General features: G+C 48.1%; 1 protein-coding gene across 1 annotated transcript in view; it reads left to right on the top strand.

The window, feature by feature from the left end:
- Positions 1-21,164, top strand: part of LOC138666942 (gastrula zinc finger protein XlCGF66.1-like) — a 219,637-nt gene that overhangs the window by 127,923 nt on the left and 70,550 nt on the right. The window lies entirely within an intron of this gene.

Below are 21,164 nucleotides of genomic sequence, written 5' to 3'. Positions count from 1 at the left end.
CAATGGGGATGTTGAAGTCACCCATGATGATGGTGGGAATGTCAGCAGAGAGAAAGTGAAGGAGCCAGGTGGAGAATTGGTCAATAAAGGCAGTGGTCGGGCCTGGAGGAGCAGGTGGGAGGAGAGTGGGCTGCTTCTTTTGTGTTTTATTAGAGATCTGAGGTTGAGGAGCAGGTCAGCGGAGGAGGTCAGGTAGGGAGGCAAGAGGGAAGGAGAGATTATTACTTCTTTACAGTAGAGGGTGCTGGGGTTTGGTGATAGCGAAGGAGACTGAGGAGTAATGGAGCCAAAACTGTTAGAGCGTATGTCAGCATGATGAGATTAAGTGTGGTAGAAAGGGAAAGAAGTTTAGTACATTTACTAACAGTGGTTAGTTGCACCTTCTGTTCACTTCTGGCTCATTTCTGGCATATTTTTATGTTATTCTTTTAGAGACAGACCACGGTCCAGACAGACCTGTGTCTCTGAATTTATAACAAGCTAAGTGCACATGAAATAGGCTAGGTGTGATCAGGAGGGAGGGGCAGCAGGGAGACTGGTCACAGACACAGGAGGGGATTAATTAGAAGTCATAAGGGAAAATGCAAGGGGAGGTGAGGCTTTCCGAATTAAATTGGAAAATAAATTGTCACACAACAATTCCATGGAAATGTGGTCCGGCATGAAACAGCTAACTGGGTTTAAGGCAAAGTCGGAGCATGGGGAAGTGGATCTGCCCTTGGCTAATGAAATGAATAAGCTTTTCAACAGCTGGGAAAATATCTGCAGCATTGACATAAGCTACCTGCTTTCACTGTCTCCCAAAGCGAGGTGAGAAGACAGTTTAGTAGGCTTGTTATTGGCAAAGCAGCTGGGCCTGATAGCCTCAGTCCACGTGTCCTCAGAGTGTGTGCAACCCAACTGTGTACTGTCTTCCAGCACCTGTTTAACTGGAGCCTTCAATCACAGGGGGTACCAGAACTGTGGAAGACCACCTGCCTGGTGCCGGTTCCTAAGACCACTTTTCCAACTTCCCTACAAGACTATTTTCCAGTGGCATTAACATCACATGCTATGAAGTCCTTGGAGAGATTAATACTCGCCTACTTGTGACCGAGGGTGATGGCTTTTACTGACCCCCTCCAGTTTGCATACCAGCAGAGAGTGGGGGTGGATGATGCTGTAGTGTCTCTGCTACATACAGTACATTCATTCTTGGACAATGATGGAACTACAGTGCGCGCCATGTTTTTTGACTTCTCAAGTGCTTTCAATACCTTACAGCCGCCCTTACTATGTAATAAGCTGACTGATATGGTTGTAGATGAGGGGATGGTGAACTGGATAAACAACTACCTGACGGAGAGGCCGCACTTTGTAAGGATGGGGGAGGTGGTATCTGGCAGTGTACGGAACAGTGCTGTCGCCCTTCCTCTTCACATTGTATATAGCTGACTTTCAGTATAAATCAGATTTTTGTCACCTCCAAAAATTCTCAGATGACTAAGTGATTGTAGGGGGCATTGTGGGGGGCCAGGGGAGGAGGATTATAGAAGGGCGGTTTCTGACTTTGTGGATTGGTGCCGGAATAACTGTCTAGAACTAAATGTAAAGAAAACCAAGGAGCTGAGTTATAGAAAGAAAAAGGAGGATTATTTACCGATCAATATTGCTTGCCAGGAGATTGAGATTGTTGAGAGCTACAAATATTTGGGGGTTCACCATGACAGTAAACTCGTTTGGAGGTGTCATACAGAATAGGTTTACAAGAAGGGAATGAGCAGACTATACTTTCTTCGGAAGCTCAGGTCATTCAATGTGTGCAGTAAAATGCTGGAAATGTTTTACCAGTCTGTTGTGGCAAGCGCAATCATTTTTGCTATCATATGCTGGGGCAGTAGTGTGCGAGTAGCTGATGCTAATAAGCTCAACAAACTTATCAAGAAGGCAAGCGCGGCTGTTGGCCTCCATCTGGACTCTTTTGAGGAGGTAGTGGAAGATAGGATTCAGATGAAATGTAGGGCTATAATGAACAATAATACACACCCACTATAGGAGCTGTTCTTGAAGCAGAAGAGCACATTCAGTAGCCGTCTAATCCTACTAAGGTGCAAGAAGGAGAAATTCAGGAAATCGTTTGTACCTACTGCTATGGTCTAATAATTTCCTAAGGGTGGTAGACAACAATGACTGATTGCATGTGTACTAATGTCAATTAACAGTGATTTATATACCTGAACCACCCACATTTATTTGTTATGTAATGTTGGTATACCTGTGCAAGATTTGTGTCCTAATATTTTATGTACTGTTGTTTGTATTGTTGCTGTAATACTGTAATTTCCCCCCGGGATCAATAAAGTGTATCGCATTGTATCGTAAATAGATCCAAATGGAAAGATAAAGCCAACTGTGTATTGGCATCAAGGAATCAAAATGAGAAAACAAGCAGAGGAAGGGAAAAAAAAGGGTAAGCCACAAAAGGTCATTGCTAAAGAAGCCGGGTGTTCACAGAGTGCTGTATCCAAACATATTAATGGAAAGTTGAGTGGAAGGAAAAAGTGTGGTAGAAAAAGGTGCACAAGCAACTCAGATAAATGCAGCCTTGAAAGGATTGTTAAAAAATTTGGGGGAGATTCACAAGGAGAGGACTGCTGCTGGAGTCATTGCTTCAAGAGCCACTGCACACAGAGGTATCCAGGACATGGGCTACAAGTGTCACATGCCTTGTGTCAGGCACTCATGACTAGGGTTGAGCGACTTTTACTTTTATAGGATCGGATCAGGTTTCACGAAACCCGGCTTTTTCAAAAGTCGGGTCGAGTGAAATCGGCCGATCCTATAAAAAAGTCGGGGTCGGCCGAAACTCGAAACCCAATGCAGTGCATTGAGTTTCCAATGGTTCCCAGGGTCTGAAGGAGAGGAAACTCTCCTTCAGGCCCTGCGATCCATATTTAAGTGTAAAATAAAGAATTAAAATAAAAAATATCGCTATACTCACCCTCGGACGCGCCCTGGTACTAACCGGGAACCTTCCTTCCTTCGAATCAGCGCTTGCAGGACCTTGCGGTGACGTCGCGGCTTGTGATTGGTCGCGCGACCGCCCATGTGACCGCTCGCGCGACCAATCACAAGCCGCGACGTCACCGCAAGGTCCTGCAAGCGCTGATTCTTAGGAAGGAAGGCTGCCGGAAAGAAGCGGGGCACGTCCGAGGGTGAGTATATTCCTATTAGGTATATACTCACCCTCGGACGCGCCCTGCTTCTTTCCGGCAGCCTTCCTTCCTAAAAATCAGCGCTTGCAGGACCTTGCGGTGACGTCGCGGCTTGTGATTGGTCGCGCGAGCGGTCACATGGGCGGTCGCGCGACCAATCACAAGCCGCGACGTCACCGCAAGGTCCTGCAAGCGCTGATTCGAAGGAAGAAAGGCTGCCGGTTAGTACCAGGGCGCGTCAGAGGGTGAGTATAGCAATATTTTTTATTTTAATTCTTTATTTTACACTTAAATATGGATTCCGATACCGATTTCCGATATTGCAAACATATCGGAACTCGGGATCGGAATTCCGATACCAGATTCAGAAGATCGCCGACTTCATGGCCGACCCCAAATAGGGGTCGGGTTGGGTTTCATGAAACCCGACTTTGCCAAAAGTCGGCGACTTCTGAAAATGGCTGACCCGTTTTGCTCAACCCTACTCATGACCAATAGATAATATCAGAAGCGTCTTACCTGAGCCAAGGAGAAAAAGAACTGTACTGTTGCTCAGTGGTCCAAGGTGTTGTTTTCAGATGAAAATAAATCTTGTATTTCATTTGGAAATCAGAGTCTGGAGGAAGAGTGGAGAGGCCACAATCCAAGCTGCTTGAGGTCTAGTGGGTTTCCACAAACAGTGATGAGGAGCCATGTCATCTGCTCATATACATCCATTGTTTTTTATCAAAACCAAAATCAGCGCAGCTATCTACCAGGAAATTTTAGAGCATTTCATGCTTCCTTCTGCCGACAAGCTTTTTGGAGATGGAAATGTCATTCTCCAGCAGGACTTAACACCTGTCCACACTGCCAAAAGTACCAATATCTGGTTTAAAAACAACAGTATCACTGTGGTTGATTGGCCAGAAAAATCGCCTGATCTTAACCCCATAGATATGGGGTATTGTGAAGAGGAAGATGAGAGACACCAGACCCAACAATGCAGACGAGCTGAAGGCTGCTCTCAAGCAACCTGGGTTTCCATAACACCTCAGCAGTTCCACAGGCTGATCGCCTCCATGCCATGCTGCATTGATGCAGTAATTGATGCAAAGGGGCCATGACTGTTGTGAATTCAGCTTTTGGGCTCCCTCCGGTGGTTGTAGAGGGTAATGCAGTTGTGCCTGGACTGCCGGATTGGACAGGTGTATCTACTAATTGCAAAACTGACTGGGGCATATAGCTTTGCAGGACTCTTTAGTCCCTGCCAGTTGTCCATTGTTTTTGGAGGATTCACTTCCCTGCTGGTCTCTCCAGTTTGCTGTGCTTTTCTACAAAGATAAGTCCTGGCTTTGTTTTTGCTGTCCACCTGCTGTGGACCTTATAGTTCTGTGCATATTCATGTTTTTGTCTTGTCCAGCTTTGTCTGTGAAGGATTTTTTGCAGCCAAGCTGTGTCTCTGGAGATGCAGATATACCCTCCATGTCTTTAGTCAGATGTGGTGATTTGTATTTTCTGTGGTGGATATTTTCTAGTGTTTTAATACTGACCGCATAGTACTCTGTTCTATTCTTTCTTTTTAGCTAGTATGGCCTCCTATGCTAAAATCTGATTTCATATCTGCGTATGTTATTTCCCTCTCCTCTCACAGTCAATATTTGTGGGGGGCTATCTATCCTTTGGGGATTTTCTCTGAGGCAAGATAGGTTTCCTGTTTCTGTCTTTAGGGGAAGTTAGATCTTAGACTGTGTCGAGGGGTCTAGGGAGTGTTAGGTACCCCCCATGGCTACTTCTAGTTGCGCTGCTAGGTTCAGGGTTTGCGGTCAGTACAGGGACCACCTTCTCCAGAGTCCGTCTCATGCTTCTCCTAGGCCACCAGATCATAACAGTACAACTGGCCAACAATGAGTTAATTGCATCTCAGAAGAAGGGAGGGAAGCTTTTGAGCCATTTTTTTTCCTTAGCCTGTTTTGTATTATCCTCCCTTTTAATCTCTGGGTGGCTACGGAATCTAGTATTAACATGAATGTTCAGGAGTTAGTTTCTCGGGTGGATCAGCTTGCTGCTAGGGTACAGGGTATTTCAGATTATATTGTTCAGACTCCTGCCTTAGAACCTAAGATTCCCACTCCTGATTCATTCTTTGGTGACAGATCCAAATTTTTGAGTTTCAAAAATAACTGTAAACTGTTTTTTGCATTAAGACCCCGGTCTTCTGGTGATCCTATTCAGCAGGTTAAAATCATCATATCTCTGCTGCGTGGTGACCCACAGGATCGGGCATTTTCCCTGGAAACTGGCAATCCTGCTTTGCTTAATGTTGATTTGTTCTTTCAGGCATTGGGGTTGTTGTATGATGAGCCTAATTCTGTGGATCAGGCTGAGAAAATCTTGTTGGCCCTGTGTCAAGGTCAAGAAGCGGCAGAATCATATTGCCAGAAATTTAGAAAATGGTCTGTACCGACTAAATGGAATGAGGATGCCTTGGCGGCAATTTTCAGAAAGGGTCTTTCTGAATCCATTAAAGATGTTATGGTGGGGTTCCCCACGCCTGCTGGTCTGAGTGATTCTATGTCTCTGGCCATTCAGATTGATCGGCGCTTGCGCGAGCGCAGAGTTGTGCACACTGTGGCGTTGTCCTCTGAGCGGAGCCCTGAGCCTATGCAGTGTGATAGGATTTTGTCTAGAGCTGAACGACAAAGATTCAGGCGTCAGAATAGGTTGTATTTTTACTGCGACGATTCTGCTCATGTTATTTCTGATTGCCCTAAGCGTACAAAGAGAATCGCTAGTTCTGTTACCATCAGTACTATACAACCTAAATTTCTGTTATCGGTGACCTTGATCTGCTCATTATCATCATTTTCTGTCATGGCATTTGTGGATTCAGGCGCCGCTCTGAACTTAATGGACTTAGAATTTGCCAGACGTTGTGATTTTCCCTTGCAGCCTTTGCAGAACCCTATTCCTTTGAGGGGCATTGATGCTACACCGTTGGCTAAAAATAAACCTCAGTTTTGGACACAGCTGACCATGCGCATGGCGCCAGCCCATCAGGAAGATTGTCGTTTTCTGGTGTTGCATAATTTGCATGATGATATTGTGCTGGGTTTTCCATGGTTGCAGCTACATAATCCGGTGTTAGATTGGAAATCCATGTCTGTGACTAGTTGGGGTTGTCAGGGGGTTCATGATCATGTTCCTTTGATGTCAATTTCCTCTTCCCCCTCTTCTGAAATTCCTGAGTTTTTGTCAGACTTCCAGGATGTATTCGATGAGCCCAAATCCAGTTCCCTTCCACTGCATAGGGACTGTGATTGTGCTATTGACTTGATTCCAGGTTGTAAGTTCCCTAAGGGCCGACTTTTCAACCTGTCTGTGCCAGAACATGCCGCCATGCGGAGCTATATTAAGGAGTCTTTGGAGAAGGGGCATATTCGGCCATCTTCTTCACCGTTGGGAGCGGGGTTCTTTTTTGTTGCCAAGAAGGATGGCTCCTTGAGACCCTGTATTGATTATCGCCTCTTGAATAAGATCACGGTCAAATTTCAATACCCTTTGCCTTTGCTTACTGATTTGTTTGCTAGGATTAAGGGGGCTAGCTGGTTTACTAAGATTGACCTTCGAGGGGCATATAATCTTATTCGTATTAAGCAGGGTGACGAATGGAAAACTGCATTTAATACGCTCGAAGGCCATTTTGAATACCTTGTGTTTGCCATTCGGACTCTCTAATGCCCCATCTGTGTTCCAATCCTTCATGCATGATATCTTTCGGAGTTGATAAATTCATGGTTGTATATTTGGATGATATTTTGATTTTTTTCCAATGATTGGGAGTCTCATGTGAAACAGGTCAGGATGGTATTTCAGATCCTCCGTAATAATGCTTTATTTGTGAAGGGGTCAAAGTGCCTTTTTTGAGTGCAGAAGGTTTCTTTTTTGGGTTTCATTTTTTCTCCCTCATCTATAGAAATGGATCCGGTTAAGGTTCAGGCCATTCATGATTGGATTCAGCCCACATCTGTGAAGAGCCTTCAGAAATTCTTGGGCTTTGCTAATTTTTATCGTCGTTTCATTGCCAACTTCTCCAGTGTGGTTAAACCTCTGACCGATTTGACAAAGAAAGGCGCTGATGTGACAAATTGGTCCTCCGCGGCTGTTTCTGCCTTTCAGGAGCTTAAAAAACGCCAATTTACTTCTGCCCCTGTGTTGCGTCAGCCAGATGTTTCTCTTCCATTTCAGGTTGAGGTTGACGCGTCTGAGATTGGGGCAGGGGCCGTTTTGTCTCAGAGGAATTCTGATGGCTCCTTGATGAAACCATGTGCCTTCTTTTCTCGGAAGTTTTCGCCTGCGGAACGCAATTATGATGTCGGCAATCGGGAGTTGTTGGCTATGAAGTGGGCATTTGAGGAGTGGTGACATTGGCTTGAGGGGGCCAAGCACCGTATTGTGGTCCTGACCGATCATAAGAATCTGATTTACCTCGAGTCTGCCAAACGGCTGAATCCTAGACAGGCTCGATGGTCCCTGTTTTTCTCCCGTTTTGACTTTGTGGTCTCGTACATTCCTGGTACTAAGAATGTTAAGGCGGATGCCCTCTCTAGGAGTTTTTTTCCTGATTCCCCTGGGGTTCTTGAGCCGGTCGGCATTTTGAAGGAAGGGGTGATTCTTTCTGCCATCTCCCCTGATTTGCGACGGGTTCTTCAGGAATTTCAGGCTAATAAACCTGACCGCTGTCCTGTGGGGAAACTGTTTGTTCCTGATAGATGGACTAGTAAAGTGATTTCTGAGGTTCATTGTTCTGTGTTGGCTGGCCATCCTGGGATTTTTGGTACCAGAGATTTGGTTAGTAGGTCCTTTTGGTGGCCTTCTTTGTCGCAGGATGTGCGTTCTTTTGTGCAGTCCTGTGGGATTTGTGCGCAGGCTAAGCCTTGCTGTTCCCGCGCTAGTGGGTTGCTTTTGCCAATACCGGTCCCCGAGAGGCCCTGGACACATATTTCTATGGAATTTATTTCCGATCTTCCTGTTTCCCAAAGAATGTCGGTTATCTGGGTTGTCTGTGACCGATTTTCTAAGATGGTTCATTTTGTGCCTTTGCCTAAATTGCCTTCTTCTTCTGATTTGGTTCCGTTGTTTTTTCAGCATGTGGTACGTTTGCATGGTATTCCGGAGAATATTGTGTCCGACAGAGGTTCCCAGTTTGTTTCTAGGTTTTGGCGGGCCTTTTGTGCTAAGCTGGGCATTGATTTGTCTTTTTCTTCTGCATTTCATCCTCAGACAAATGGCCAGACTGAGCGAACTAATCAGACCTTGGAAACCTATTTGAGATGCTTTGTGTCTGCTGATCAGGATGATTGGGTGGCTTTTTTGCCATTGGCCGATGTCAGGATTCCCCTGACCGCTGTCACCAATTGGTCACAATTCACACCGTGACCGTCACCCCTACTTCACGGGTCGGGGTGACTTTGGGCCAACGGACGGCTATCACATGTGCAGGGGGGCTTATCTTAGTTATCCCTCCACTGCTAGCAATGTGATGAGAAAACACACACAAGGCTATTGACCTCTTAGTTTACAGCAGGGGCTTATTCTAGGTATCCCACTGCTTTCAATATACCACAAACTGCAGGGATTTATGTATATCCCGCTTACAGTTCCACTTAACACTTGCAGCTCTCTGGCGCCCCCTGTTATGTTTGCTAATGACAGGTGTTATGAAGGCAATCCAGAAACACAGTGTGCTTAGCGATCAGAGCGCACACAGTGATCTGACAAATACCCAAAAATACAAGAACGAGCTCTGAGACGTGGAAACTCTGTAGACTGCACACCTGATCCTATCCTAAACACAACTAAAAGCGGCTGTGGATTGCGCCTAACAACTACCTAGGCAACTCGGCACAGCCTAAGAAACTAGCTAGCCTGAAGATAGAAAAATAGGCCTGACTTGCCCCAGAGAAATTCCCCAAAGGAAAAGGCAGCCCCCCACATATGACTGTGAGTAAGATGAAAAGACAAAACGTAGGGATGAAATAGATTCAGCAAAGTGGGGCCCGATATTCTAGGACAGAGCGAGGACAGTAAAGCGAACTTTGCAGTCTACAAAAAACCCTAAAGCAAAACCACGCAAAGGGGGCAAAAAAAAACCACCTTGCCGAACTAACGGCACGGCGGTACACCCTTTGCGTCTCAGAGCTTCCAGCAAAACAAAAGACATGCTGGACAGAAAAAAAGCAACAAAAAAGCAAAAAGCACTTAGCTATACAGAGCAGCAGGTCACAGGAACAATCAGGAGATGCTCGGATCCAACACTGAAACATTGACAAGGAGCAAGGATAGCAGCATCAGGCGGAGTTAAGTAATGAAGCAGTTAACGAGCTCACCAGAACACCTGAGGGAGGAAGCTCAGAAGCTGCAGTACCACTTGTGACCACAGGAGTGAATTCAGCCACAGAATTCACAACAGTACCCCCCCCTTGAGGAGGGGTCACCGAACCCTCACCAGAGCCCCCAGGCCGACCAGGATGAGCCGCATGAAAGGCACGAACAAGATCGGAAGCATGAACATCAGAGGCAAAAACCCAGGAATTATCTTCCTGAGCATAACCCTTCCATTTAACCAGATACTGGAGTTTCCGTCTAGAAACACGAGAATCCAAAATCTTCTCCACAATATACTCCAATTCCCCCTCCACCAAAACCGGGGCAGGAGGCTCAACAGATGGAACCATAGGTGCCACGTATCTCCGCAACAACGACCTATGGAATACATTATGTATGGAAAAGGAGTCTGGGAGGGTCAAACGAAAAGACACAGGATTGAGAACCTCAGAAATCCTATACGGACCAATAAAACGAGGTTTAAATTTAGGAGAGGAAACCTTCATAGGAATATGACGAGAAGATAACCAAACCAGATCCCCAACACGAAGTCGGGGACCCACACGGCGTCTGCGATTAGCGAAAAGTTGAGCTTTCTCCTGGGACAAGATCAAATTGTCCACTACCTGAGTCCAGATCTGCTGCAACCTATCCACCACAGAATCCACACCAGGACAGTCCGAAGACTCAACCTGTCCTGAAGAGAAACGAGGATGGAACCCAGAATTGCAAAAAAATGGAGAAACCAAGGTAGCCGAGCTGGCCCGATTATTAAGGGCGAACTCAGCCAACGGCAAAAAGGACACCCAATCATCCTGGTCTGCAGAAACAAAACATCTCAGATATGTTTCCAAGGTCTGATTGGTTCGTTCGGTCTGGCCATTAGTCTGAGGATGGAAAGCCGAGGAAAAGGATAGGTCAATGCCCATCCTACCACAAAAGGCTCGCCAAAACCTTGAAACAAACTGGGAACCTCTGTCAGAAACAATATTCTCAGGAATGCCATGCAACCGAACCACATGCTGAAAGAACAAAGGTACCAAATCAGAGGAGGAAGGCAACTTAGCCAAGGGCACCAGATGGACCATTTTAGAAAAGCGATCACAGACCACCCAAATGACTGACATCTTTTGAGAAACGGGAAGGTCAGAAATGAAATCCATCGAAATATGTGTCCAAGGCCTCTTTGGGACCGGCAAGGGCAAAAGCAACCCACTGGCACGAGAACAGCAGGGCTTAGCCCTAGCACAAATCCCACAGGACTGCACAAAAGTACGTACATCCCGTGACAGAGATGGCCACCAGAAGGATCTAGCCACTAACTCTCTGGTACCAAAGATTCCAGGATGACCAGCCAACACCGAACAATGAAGTTCAGAGATAAGTTTATTAGTCCACCTATCAGGGACGAACAGTTTCTCTGCTGGACAACGATCAGGTTTATTCGCCTGAAATTTTTGCAGCACCCGCCGCAAATCAGGGGAGATGCCAGACACAATGACTCCTTCCTTGAGGATACCCGCTGGCTCAGATAAAACCGGAGAGTCGGGCACAAAACTCCTAGACAGAGCATCCGCCTTCACATTTTTAGAGCCCGGAAGGTACGAAATCACAAAGTCGAAGCGGGCAAAAAATAACGACCAACGGGCCTGTCTAGGATTCAAGCGCTTGGCAGACTCGAGATAAGTCAAGTTCTTATGATCAGTCAATACCACCACGCGATGCTTAGCTCCTTCAAGCCAATGACGCCACTCCTCGAATGCCCACTTCATGGCCAGCAACTCTCGATTGCCCACATCATAATTACGCTCAGCGGGCGAAAACTTCCTGGAAAAGAAAGCACATGGTTTCATCACTGAGCAATCAGAACCTCTCTGTGACAAAACCGCCCCTGCTCCAATCTCAGAAGCATCAACCTCGACCTGGAACGGAAGAGAAACATCTGGCTGACACAACACAGGGGCAGAACAAAAACGACGCTTCAACTCCTGAAAAGCTTCCACAGCAGCAGAAGACCAATTAACCAAATCAGCACCCTTCTTGGTCAAATCGGTCAATGGTTTGGCAATGCTAGAAAAATTACAGATGAAGCGACGATAAAAATTAGCAAAGCCCAGGAACTTTTGCAGACTTTTCAGAGATGTCGGCTGAATCCAATCCTGGATGGCTTGGACCTTAACTGGATCCATCTCGATAGTAGAAGGGGTAAAGATGAACCCCAAAAATGAAACTTTCTGCACACCGAAGAGACACTTTGATCCCTTCACAAACAAAGAGTTAGCACGCAGGACCTGAAAAACCATTCTGACCTGCTTCACATGAGACTCCCAATCATCTGAGAAGATCAAAATGTCATCCAAGTAAACAATCAGGAATTTATCCAGATACTCACGGAAGATGTCATGCATAAAAGACTGAAACACAGATGGAGCATTGGCAAGTCCAAACGGCATCACTAGATACTCAAAATGACCCTCTGGCGTATTGAATGCAGTTTTCCATTCATCTCCTTGCCTGATTCTCACCAGATTATACGCACCACGAAGATCTATCTTAGTGAACCAACTAGCCCCCTTAATCCGAGCAAACAAGTCAGATAACAATGGCAAGGGATACTGAAATTTAACAGTGATCTTATTAAGAAGGCGGTAATCAATACACGGTCTCAGCGAACCATCCTTCTTGGCTACAAAGAAGAACCCTGCTCCCAGTGGTGATGACGATGGGCGAATATGTCCCTTCTCCAGGGATTCCTTCACATAACTGCGCATAGCGGCGTGTTCGGGCACGGATAAATTAAATAATCGACCTTTAGGGAATTTACTACCAGGAATCAAATTGATAGCACAATCACAATCCCTATGCGGAGGTAGAGCATCGGACTTGGGCTCTTCAAATACATCCTGATAATCAGACAAGAACTCTGGGACCTCAGAAGGGGTGGATGACGAAATCGACAAAAATGGAACATCACCATGTACCCCCTGACAACCCCAGCTGGATACCGACATGGAATTCCAATCCAATACTGGATTATGGGTTTGTAGCCATGGCAACCCCAACACGACCACATCATGCAGATTATGCAACACCAGAAAGCGAATAACTTCCTGATGTGCAGGAGCCATGCACATGGTCAGCTGGGCCCAGTATTGAGGTTTATTCTTGGCCAAAGGTGTAGCATCAATTCCTCTCAATGGAATAGGACACCGCAAAGGCTCCAAGAAAAACCCACAACGTTTAGCATAATCCAAATCCATCAGATTCAGGGCAGCGCCCGAATCCACAAACGCCATGACAGAAAACGACGACAAAGAGCATATCAAGGTAATGGACAGAAGGAATTTGGACTGTACAGTACCAATGACGGCAGACCTAGCGGACCGCTTAGTGCACTTAGGACAATCAGAAATAGCATGAGTGGAATCACCACAGTAGAAACACAGACCATTCAGACGTCTGTATTCCTGCCGTTCAACTCTAGTCATAGTCCTATCGCACTGCATAGGCTCAGGTTTAACCTCAGGCAGTACCGCCAAATGGTGCACAGATTTACGCTCGCGCAAGCGTCGACCGATCTGAATGGCCAAAGACAAAGACTCATTCAAACCAGCAGGCATAGGAAATCCCACCATGACATCCTTAAGAGCCTCAGAGAGACCCTTTCTGAACAAAGCTGCCAGCGCAGATTCATTCCACTGAGTGAGTACTGACCATTTCCTAAATTTCTGACAATATACTTCTATATCATCCTGACCCTGGCACAAAGCCAGCAAATTTTTCTCAGCCTGATCCACTGAATTAGGCTCATCGTACAGCAATCCGAGCGCCAGGAAAAACGCATCGACACTACTCAATGCAGGGTCTCCTGGCGCAAGAGAAAATGCCCAGTCTTGAGGGTCGCCGCGCAAAAAAGAAATAATAATCAAAACCTGTTGAATAGGATTACCAGAAGAATGAGGTTTCAAGGCCAGAAATAGCTTACAATTATTTTTGAAACTTAGAAACTTAGTTCTATCTCCAAAAAACAAATCAGGAATAGAAATTCTTGGTTCTAACATAGATTTCTGATCAATAGTATCTTGAATTTTTTGTACATTTATAACGAGATTATCCATTGAAGAGCACAGACCCTGAATATCCATGTCCACACCTGTGTCCAGAATCACCCAAATGTCTAGGGGAAAAAAAAAAGTGAACACAGAGCAGAAAAAAAAAAAAAAATGATGTCAGAACTTTTTCTTTCCCTCTATTGAGAATCATTAGTTGGCTCCTTGTACTGTTATGTTTGCTAATGACAGGTGTTATGAAGGCAATCCAGAAACACAGTGTGCTTAGCGATCAGAGCGCACACAGTGATCTGACAAATACCCAAAAATACAAGAACGAGCTCTGAGACGTGGAAACTCTGTAGACTGCACACCTGATCCTATCCTAAACACAACTAAAAGCGACTGTGGATTGCGCCTAACAACTACCTAGGCAACTCGGCACAGCCTAAGAAACTAGCTAGCCTGAAGATAGAAAAATAGGCCTGACTTGCCCCAGAGAAATTCCCCAAAGGAAAAGGCAGCCCCCCACATATAATGACTGTGAGTAAGATGAAAAGACAAAACGTAGGGATGAAATAGATTCAGCAAAGTGGGGCCCGATATTCTAGGACAGAGCGAGGACAGTAAAGCGAACTTTGCAGTCTACAAAAAACCCTAAAGCAAAACCACGCAAAGGGGGCAAAAAAAACCCACCGTGCCGAACTAACGGCACGGCGGTACACCCTTTGCGTCTCAGAGCTTCCAGCAAAACAAAAGACAAGCTGGACAGAAAAAAAGCAACAGAAAAGCAAAAAGCACTTAGCTATACAGAGCAGCAGGTCACAGGAACAATCAGGAGAAGCTCAGATCCAACACTGAAACATTGACAAGGAGCAAGGATAGCAGCATCAGGCGGAGTTAAGTAATGAAGCAGTTAACGAGCTCACCAGAACACCTGAGGGAGGAAGCTCAGAAGCTGCAGTACCACTTTTGACCACAGGAGTGAATTCAGCCACAGAATTCACAACAGCCCCCTTTACTCTCAGGTCAGATTGGGTACTGCACCCTGGGTAATTAGTCGCCAGAAAGGCTGCCTGCTATGTACTGGCTATTGGGCACGCTGCAGCGACGCGATAAACTACTCCCACTCAGGCAGGAACAATAATTATCAACGCCGCAGCCGCTACAGCATCACTCAACAGTCAGCACACTCTCGCTGCCACCAGCTTCGATTAAACGGGTCCGAAGCTAACCCAACACAACAGTAACAGTAGCGTATTTCCCTTCAGAAGACTTAGGGTACGGTTTAGAACAGGAGAACGAATTAATATTAAATATTATATTCCATAAAAATTAGGCAGTGCTTTATCAAAAATATTTTATAAAGATGTTACAAATGAGACAATTGCAAATATGTACACGGGTAATTATAACATAAAGGGAATAAAGGAGAAAAGATAACACTCACATGTTCAAAGCATGGCAGGCACCCAGGCTAGGGCAGTTTTCCATACGTCCCAGCTCATGGGATGTACTCAGCTCTTCCAGGAAAATAGGACAAGAAAGAAGCTGGGGATGTGTGCAGACAGTTATAGCTTAAGCCTGTAACATCCCAGAAAGGGGTTGGATCACCTCGTCCCTCCTACCTCTTTAGTTAACTCATTTTTTCTAATCTATATCTAATTTCGATAACTCCGCTACAAAACATGTTATAGTCCTAACAAACTCATCATTCATCTCGGATTAACGTGAGCATTCTAATGAGATCAAATATGTCCTATCTGGGATACATATTTACAGAGAAATCCCTACTTCTTTACTAGATGGAGCTAGAAGCTCAGGTTTTACGTGGTGAATAGATCCACCGAGGGGTGTAAAGAATATATATTTTTCCTATTTCTAGCTTAAATCGTTTCCTAATATCTTACAATAACAGAACAAAGACTCTCATGGATTTCTGGAAAATTTTAAACAGTTCTCTGCTAGAGGAGATTTGGGCCTAGTCGTAAATTCCTTTCGGCAATAAAACCTCTCTTCCCCCATACATTGGCAAAGCAGCTCTTGGCTGAGTGAAAGGGAAGGAATTTGAAGCTACAAACTGTTGCAGCATCACTCCAAGAAGGGGGGCTTAGCCCACACATGCTGGCAAGAAAACTAACTTATGATATACATTTTCCTCACACCTCCCCCTTCAGGTGTGTGCTAGGGAGGCAGGACCTGACGGTATGCCTCCATTGGCACCTCAGTAGGTTCACCCTGGCGGGAGAGTCCATCTGCATTACCATGCTCTTTGCCCGTTTTGTGTTCAATGGTGAAGTCAAACTGCTGAAGGGCAAGGCTCCAGCGTAGCAACCTGCCGTTGGTTCCACACATGGCGTTTAGCCAGCGCAGAGGGTTGTGGTCGTCACCACAGTGAAGGGGCGACCGTACAAGTAGGGCTGCAAGCGCTGCAGGGCCCAGACTATGGCCAGGCACTCCTTCTCGATGGTGGAGTAGGCCACTTCCCTCGGCAAAAGCTTCCGGCTCAGGTATAACACGGGGTGCTCTTGGTCCTCCGAGTCAACCTGGCTGAGCACAACACCAAGGCCAAACTCGCTGGCGTCGGTCTGCACCAAGTACTGTCGACTGCTTTCAACACAGGGGCGTTGCACAGTGCGGTTTTCAACGCCTGGAAGGCCCCCTCACAGCCATCTGTCCAGTTGACAATGTGGGGTAGCTTCTTCCTGGTGAGGTCCGTCAAAGGTTTTGCCAGGCTACTATAGTGCTGTACGAAGCGCCTATAGTACCCTACAGTGCCCAAGAAGGACATCACCTGTTTCTTGGTCACGGGAGTGGGCCAGTTCACGATCACTCCCACTTTGTCAGGCTCTGGCTTCAGGGTGTTCCCGCCTACCCGGTGCCCCAGGTAGTGAACCTCCCTCATGCCCATCTGACACTTTCCCGGCTTGATAGTCAGTCCTGCTTGGTGAATTCGCCTGAGCACCTCCTTGAGATGCTGCAGGTGTTCCTCCCAGGAGGAACTGAAGATGGCAATGTCATCCAAGTATGCCACAGCGTACTTCTCCAGTCCCTGAAGCAGGAGGTTGACCATCCGCTGGAAAGTGGCAGGGGCATTCTTCATGCCGAAGGGCATGACCGTGGACTCTTACAGTCCAAAGGGTGTGCCTCAGGGCTCAGGGGAATCTGCCAGTATCCTCGACTCAGATCCATTATTGTTAGGTAATTTGCGCCAGCTAACTTCTCAAGCAGCTCCTCGATGCGTGGCATTGGGTGCGCATCCGAGGCTGTGATGGCGTTGAGCCCCCTGTAGTCCACGCAGAACCGGGTGGTCTGGTCCTTCTTTGGCACTAGAACTACAGGTGATGCCCACGCGCTCTTTGACCGTCGAATCACCCCCAGCTGTAACATCTCTATCTCTTGGCGCATGGTCTGCTGCACCTGGTCAGAGATTCGATAGGGTGTTCGCCGTAGTGGGGCGTGATTCCCGGTGTCCACCTCGTGGACTGCTAACTTAGTCCTCCCAGGTCGGTTGGAGAACACGACCCGGAAGGGTTCCAGTGTGGTTTGCAACTGCAACCACTGGGGTTCAGTTAACGAGGCGCTTACCTCCACGTCCTCGATGGACCCATTGGCCTTGGCTTGGGCCAGCATGTCCAGGAGGGTGTCTTCCTCACCGTCTTCGGGCAAGCTGCAGACCGGTAGGACGAAAGGTTCACGTTCGTGATGAGCCTTCATCATGTTGACGTGAAAGGCCTTTCGCCTACCCCGAGCGTGGTCAAGCGTGACCACGTAAGTGACCAGGTTGAGCTGTTGGTGGACGACGTACGGGCCCTCCCAGGCTGCCTGAAGCTTATCCATTGGTACGGGGACCAGCACCCACACCTTTTGACCCACGTGGTAGGTCCGCTCCCGGGCGTTCTGGTCGTACCAGTGCTTCTGATCAGCCTGAGCCTGCGTCATGTTGTCATGCACCAACTGCGTCAAGGTCTGCATCTTGTCATGGAAGCGCATGACATACTCCACTATGTACACTTCGGAAGGGTTCGGCTCCTCTTCCCAGGATTCTCTTACCAACCCAAGGGGTCCCCGGACTCGCCTGCCGTACAGGAGCTCAAAGGGGGAGAACCCCGTCGAGGCCTGCGGAACCTCTCGGTAAGCGAACAGCAGGTGTGGGAGGTACTGCTCCCAGTCGCGCCCTTGAGCCTCAACCAGCATGTGTAGCATCTGTTTGAGGGTACCATTGAAGCGTTCACACAAGCCATTGGTCTGTGGGTGATACGCACTCGATACCAGGTGCTTCCCCTGCATTCTCTTACAGAGAGCCTCCATTAAGCGAGACATAAATTGGGTCCCTTGATCAGTAAGCATTTCCCTGGGAAACCCTACACGTGAAAAGATGGCCAACAGGGCATCCGCCACCTTATCTGCCCTAGTTGACGACAGAGCTACTGCCTCTGGGTGCCGGGTAGCATAGTCTACCACAGTAAGGATGTATTGCTTTCCAGAGCTGCTGGGGACGGCCAGCGGGCCCACAATGTCCACCGCGATCCTCTGGAAAGGCTCCTCTATCACTGTCAAAGGGATCAGGGGAGCCTTAATAGCAGGCCCCGCCTTCCCCACTCTTTGACAAGTGATACAGGAGCGGCAGTAGTTTGACATATCTGTCCCCATCTTAGGCCAATAGAAGTGTTGAGACAGCCGGGCCTTAGTTTTGTTGATCCCCAAGTGTCCAGCTAGCAGGATCTCATGGGCAATCCGCAACAACTCACCCCGAAATTGCTGCGGGACGACCAGCTGTCTTTCCCTCAACCACTCCTTTTGTGATTCTCCGGGTACTGTCTCCCGGTACAACCTTCCTCGTTCCCAGAACACCTTCTCCTTATCAGCCTCGGAGAAGAGCGTCCCGGCAAGTTGTCTCAAACTCTCTAGGCTCGCATCTGTGTGCAGAGCGGCCTGAAACTCCTGGCTAGGGGAAGCCAGAAGCGATGTCAGGGTCCCTTCCCCACGGGAACCCTCTTGGACCTGCTCTGGGTCCACCTCTGGTTCAGTCACAGTGATGACTGAGGAGGGTCCGGAAGGCAGACAGTTATCTGCGTTCCGGGCACTCTGACTGCGGGTGACAGCAGCTACGTAGGCTGTCTCCCCGGGGGTTTCTTCAGACCCATCAGCCGGTGCTGCTAAGGGCTCTACCTCCCCATCCACCCCCAACACTCCAGGGGCAGTGCTACTTATGGGCCAGTTACCTTCCTCGGTGGCACTGGTCACTTTCATGGCATCACCTTCCTCACGGTTCCCATGCATCTCCCCATTTCCTGTAGCACCGACACTTGCCCCTGTTAGGGGTTCCTCAGCCATCTCACTCCGCAGAGCGACGTGGCTGGGCACGCCTGTACCTATGGACACATTAACCTTCTCAGAAAAATCATTATCAGGGTCAGCTGGCACAGGTACAACATTTTCACCATCAATCCTAGGAAAAAAATGGTTATTAGATGCATCATTACAAGATAAAGCATGGTCAGGTAACACATGCGATTTCCCATCATCATCATCATCAGGGTTAACTTTACCCTCATTAGTAGATTGGGGAGGGGTGTCAGGGACATAGTATGCAACCATCCTCCCCAAATCAGTCCCCAACAAAACATCAGTGGGCAAATTATCAGACAGCCCCACTTCCTTCACCCCGCTCCCGGCACCCCAATCAATAAAAACCTGGGCCATCGGTAAGGGACAGCTGATGCCCCCAATCCCAGTGACAGTTAGGGTTTTCCCCGGAATGATTTCTTCAGGGGCCGCCAGTTCGGGTCGGATGAGGGTTCGTTCAGCCCCGGTGTCCTTGAGGCCTGTAGCAACATGGCCCCCCACAGTGACGGGCTGTACGTTGTCACACACCCTCCCAACCACACCACCCACCAAAAGAACTGCTGCATTAGGCCCTGGGGCCTTGGCTGGGGTGTTCTTCTGCTTGGCTGGACAGGAGGGACTGATATGACCAGTCTGATTGCAGGTGAAACACTTGCGAGGTTCGGTGGTAGGTCTGGTGCTGTTGGCCACGGGGCCAGGACCTCTGGTGTGTTGGCTGGCAGGGATACTGGCGTTGGTTGCAGGCTTACCCCCTCTCCAGCTGGTGGTGACTGGCTTCCGCACTTCCGATCTACGGTTGGCCTCATAGGCATCGGCAATCTGCGCTGCTTTCGTCACGTCTTTGGGTTCTCTGTCCATCACGAACTGTCGCACCTCAGCTGGGCAAAGATGAAAGAACTGGTCTTTGATCATCAGGTCTCGCAGCTGTGCAAAGGTGGTCACTGACAGTCCTTGGGTCCACTGGTCAAAGTGGGTCCCCAGTCCATGCACCACATCACTGTAACTGTCGTGTGGGCCACGTTGGAGGGTCCGGAACTTTCTACGGTACACCTCGGGTGTAAGCTGGTACTTGGCTATCAGAGCCTGCTTGATGGCCTCATAGTCACCATCTTGTTCTTGAGGGAGGGCAGCAAACGCCTCCAGAGCTTTGCCTCTCAGCCCTGGTGTCAGGTATCATGCCCATTCATCTGTAGGCAGCCGGTACTGTCTACAGGCTTTCTCAAAGGCCCGCAGAAACGTGTCCAAGTCTCCGTCCTTCTCCATAACAGGAAAGTGATCGGGCCGGGGCTTAGGCATCTGAGCGCTGCTGGGCTCACGTCTCTGGGCGGTGGAGGGTATCCCCCCCTGCCGGAGCATCTCCAGTTCATGTTCTCGCTGGGCTTGGCGCTCGGCTCTCTCAGCCTCCCGCTCGGCTCTCTCAGCCTCCCGCTCGGCTCGCTGGGCCTCTCTCTCATCTCGGGCCTCTCTCTCGGCTTGCTAGGCCTCCTGCCGGTATTGCTGAATCAGCTGCCGACGTCCCTCACGGTCATCAGTGGGGAATTCTTTCAAGGCCGCCTGCAGGTGGGGGTCCAATTCGCCCGGATTGCTAACACGGCCAGCATTCAGTGGTTGGACCTCTGCTGCAGCACCATGTTCGCTGGTGCTGGCTTCTGCGGCCTCTGGGCTCTGTGACCTGGCTTGGTCGGCTTCGAATTGCACCAGGTCAGCGACCATTTGAGCCTTGGACTTGTCCTGGGGGTTCAGGCCATGGTACATGCATATCCCAGCAAGAATGTCCTTCTTCTGCTGGTTGTACCAGGCTTCCCCTTTCGCAGCCATGGTTGCCAAATAAAAGATAGGATAGAAAAACGAAGAGAAGGGAGGGGATAATTACCAGTACGCAATTGTCTCACAACTAAAAAACACTGAGTTCGTTCTCCAAACTTGTTTGCGCAGAGTCCTCGTCAGAACTTTCTGCAAGTTTTTAGTGAGAGGAATGATTGCTCAAACCAAATCACTTATGCTCTAATATCCCACCGCCTTGCCACCAAATGTCAGGATTCCCCTGACCGCTGTCACCAATTGGTCACAATTCACACCGTGACCGTCACCCCTACGTCACGGGTCGGGGTGACTTTGGGCCAACAGACGGCTATCACATGTGCAGGGGGGCTTATCTTAGTTATCCCTCCACTGCTAGCAATGTGATGAGAAAACACACACAAGG

This window comes from Ranitomeya imitator, chromosome 2 (assembly GCF_032444005.1).
Source record: "Ranitomeya imitator isolate aRanImi1 chromosome 2, aRanImi1.pri, whole genome shotgun sequence".
NCBI classification, from domain to species: domain Eukaryota; kingdom Metazoa; phylum Chordata; class Amphibia; order Anura; family Dendrobatidae; genus Ranitomeya; species Ranitomeya imitator.
This window is presented reverse-complemented; position numbering and strand designations above follow the sequence as displayed.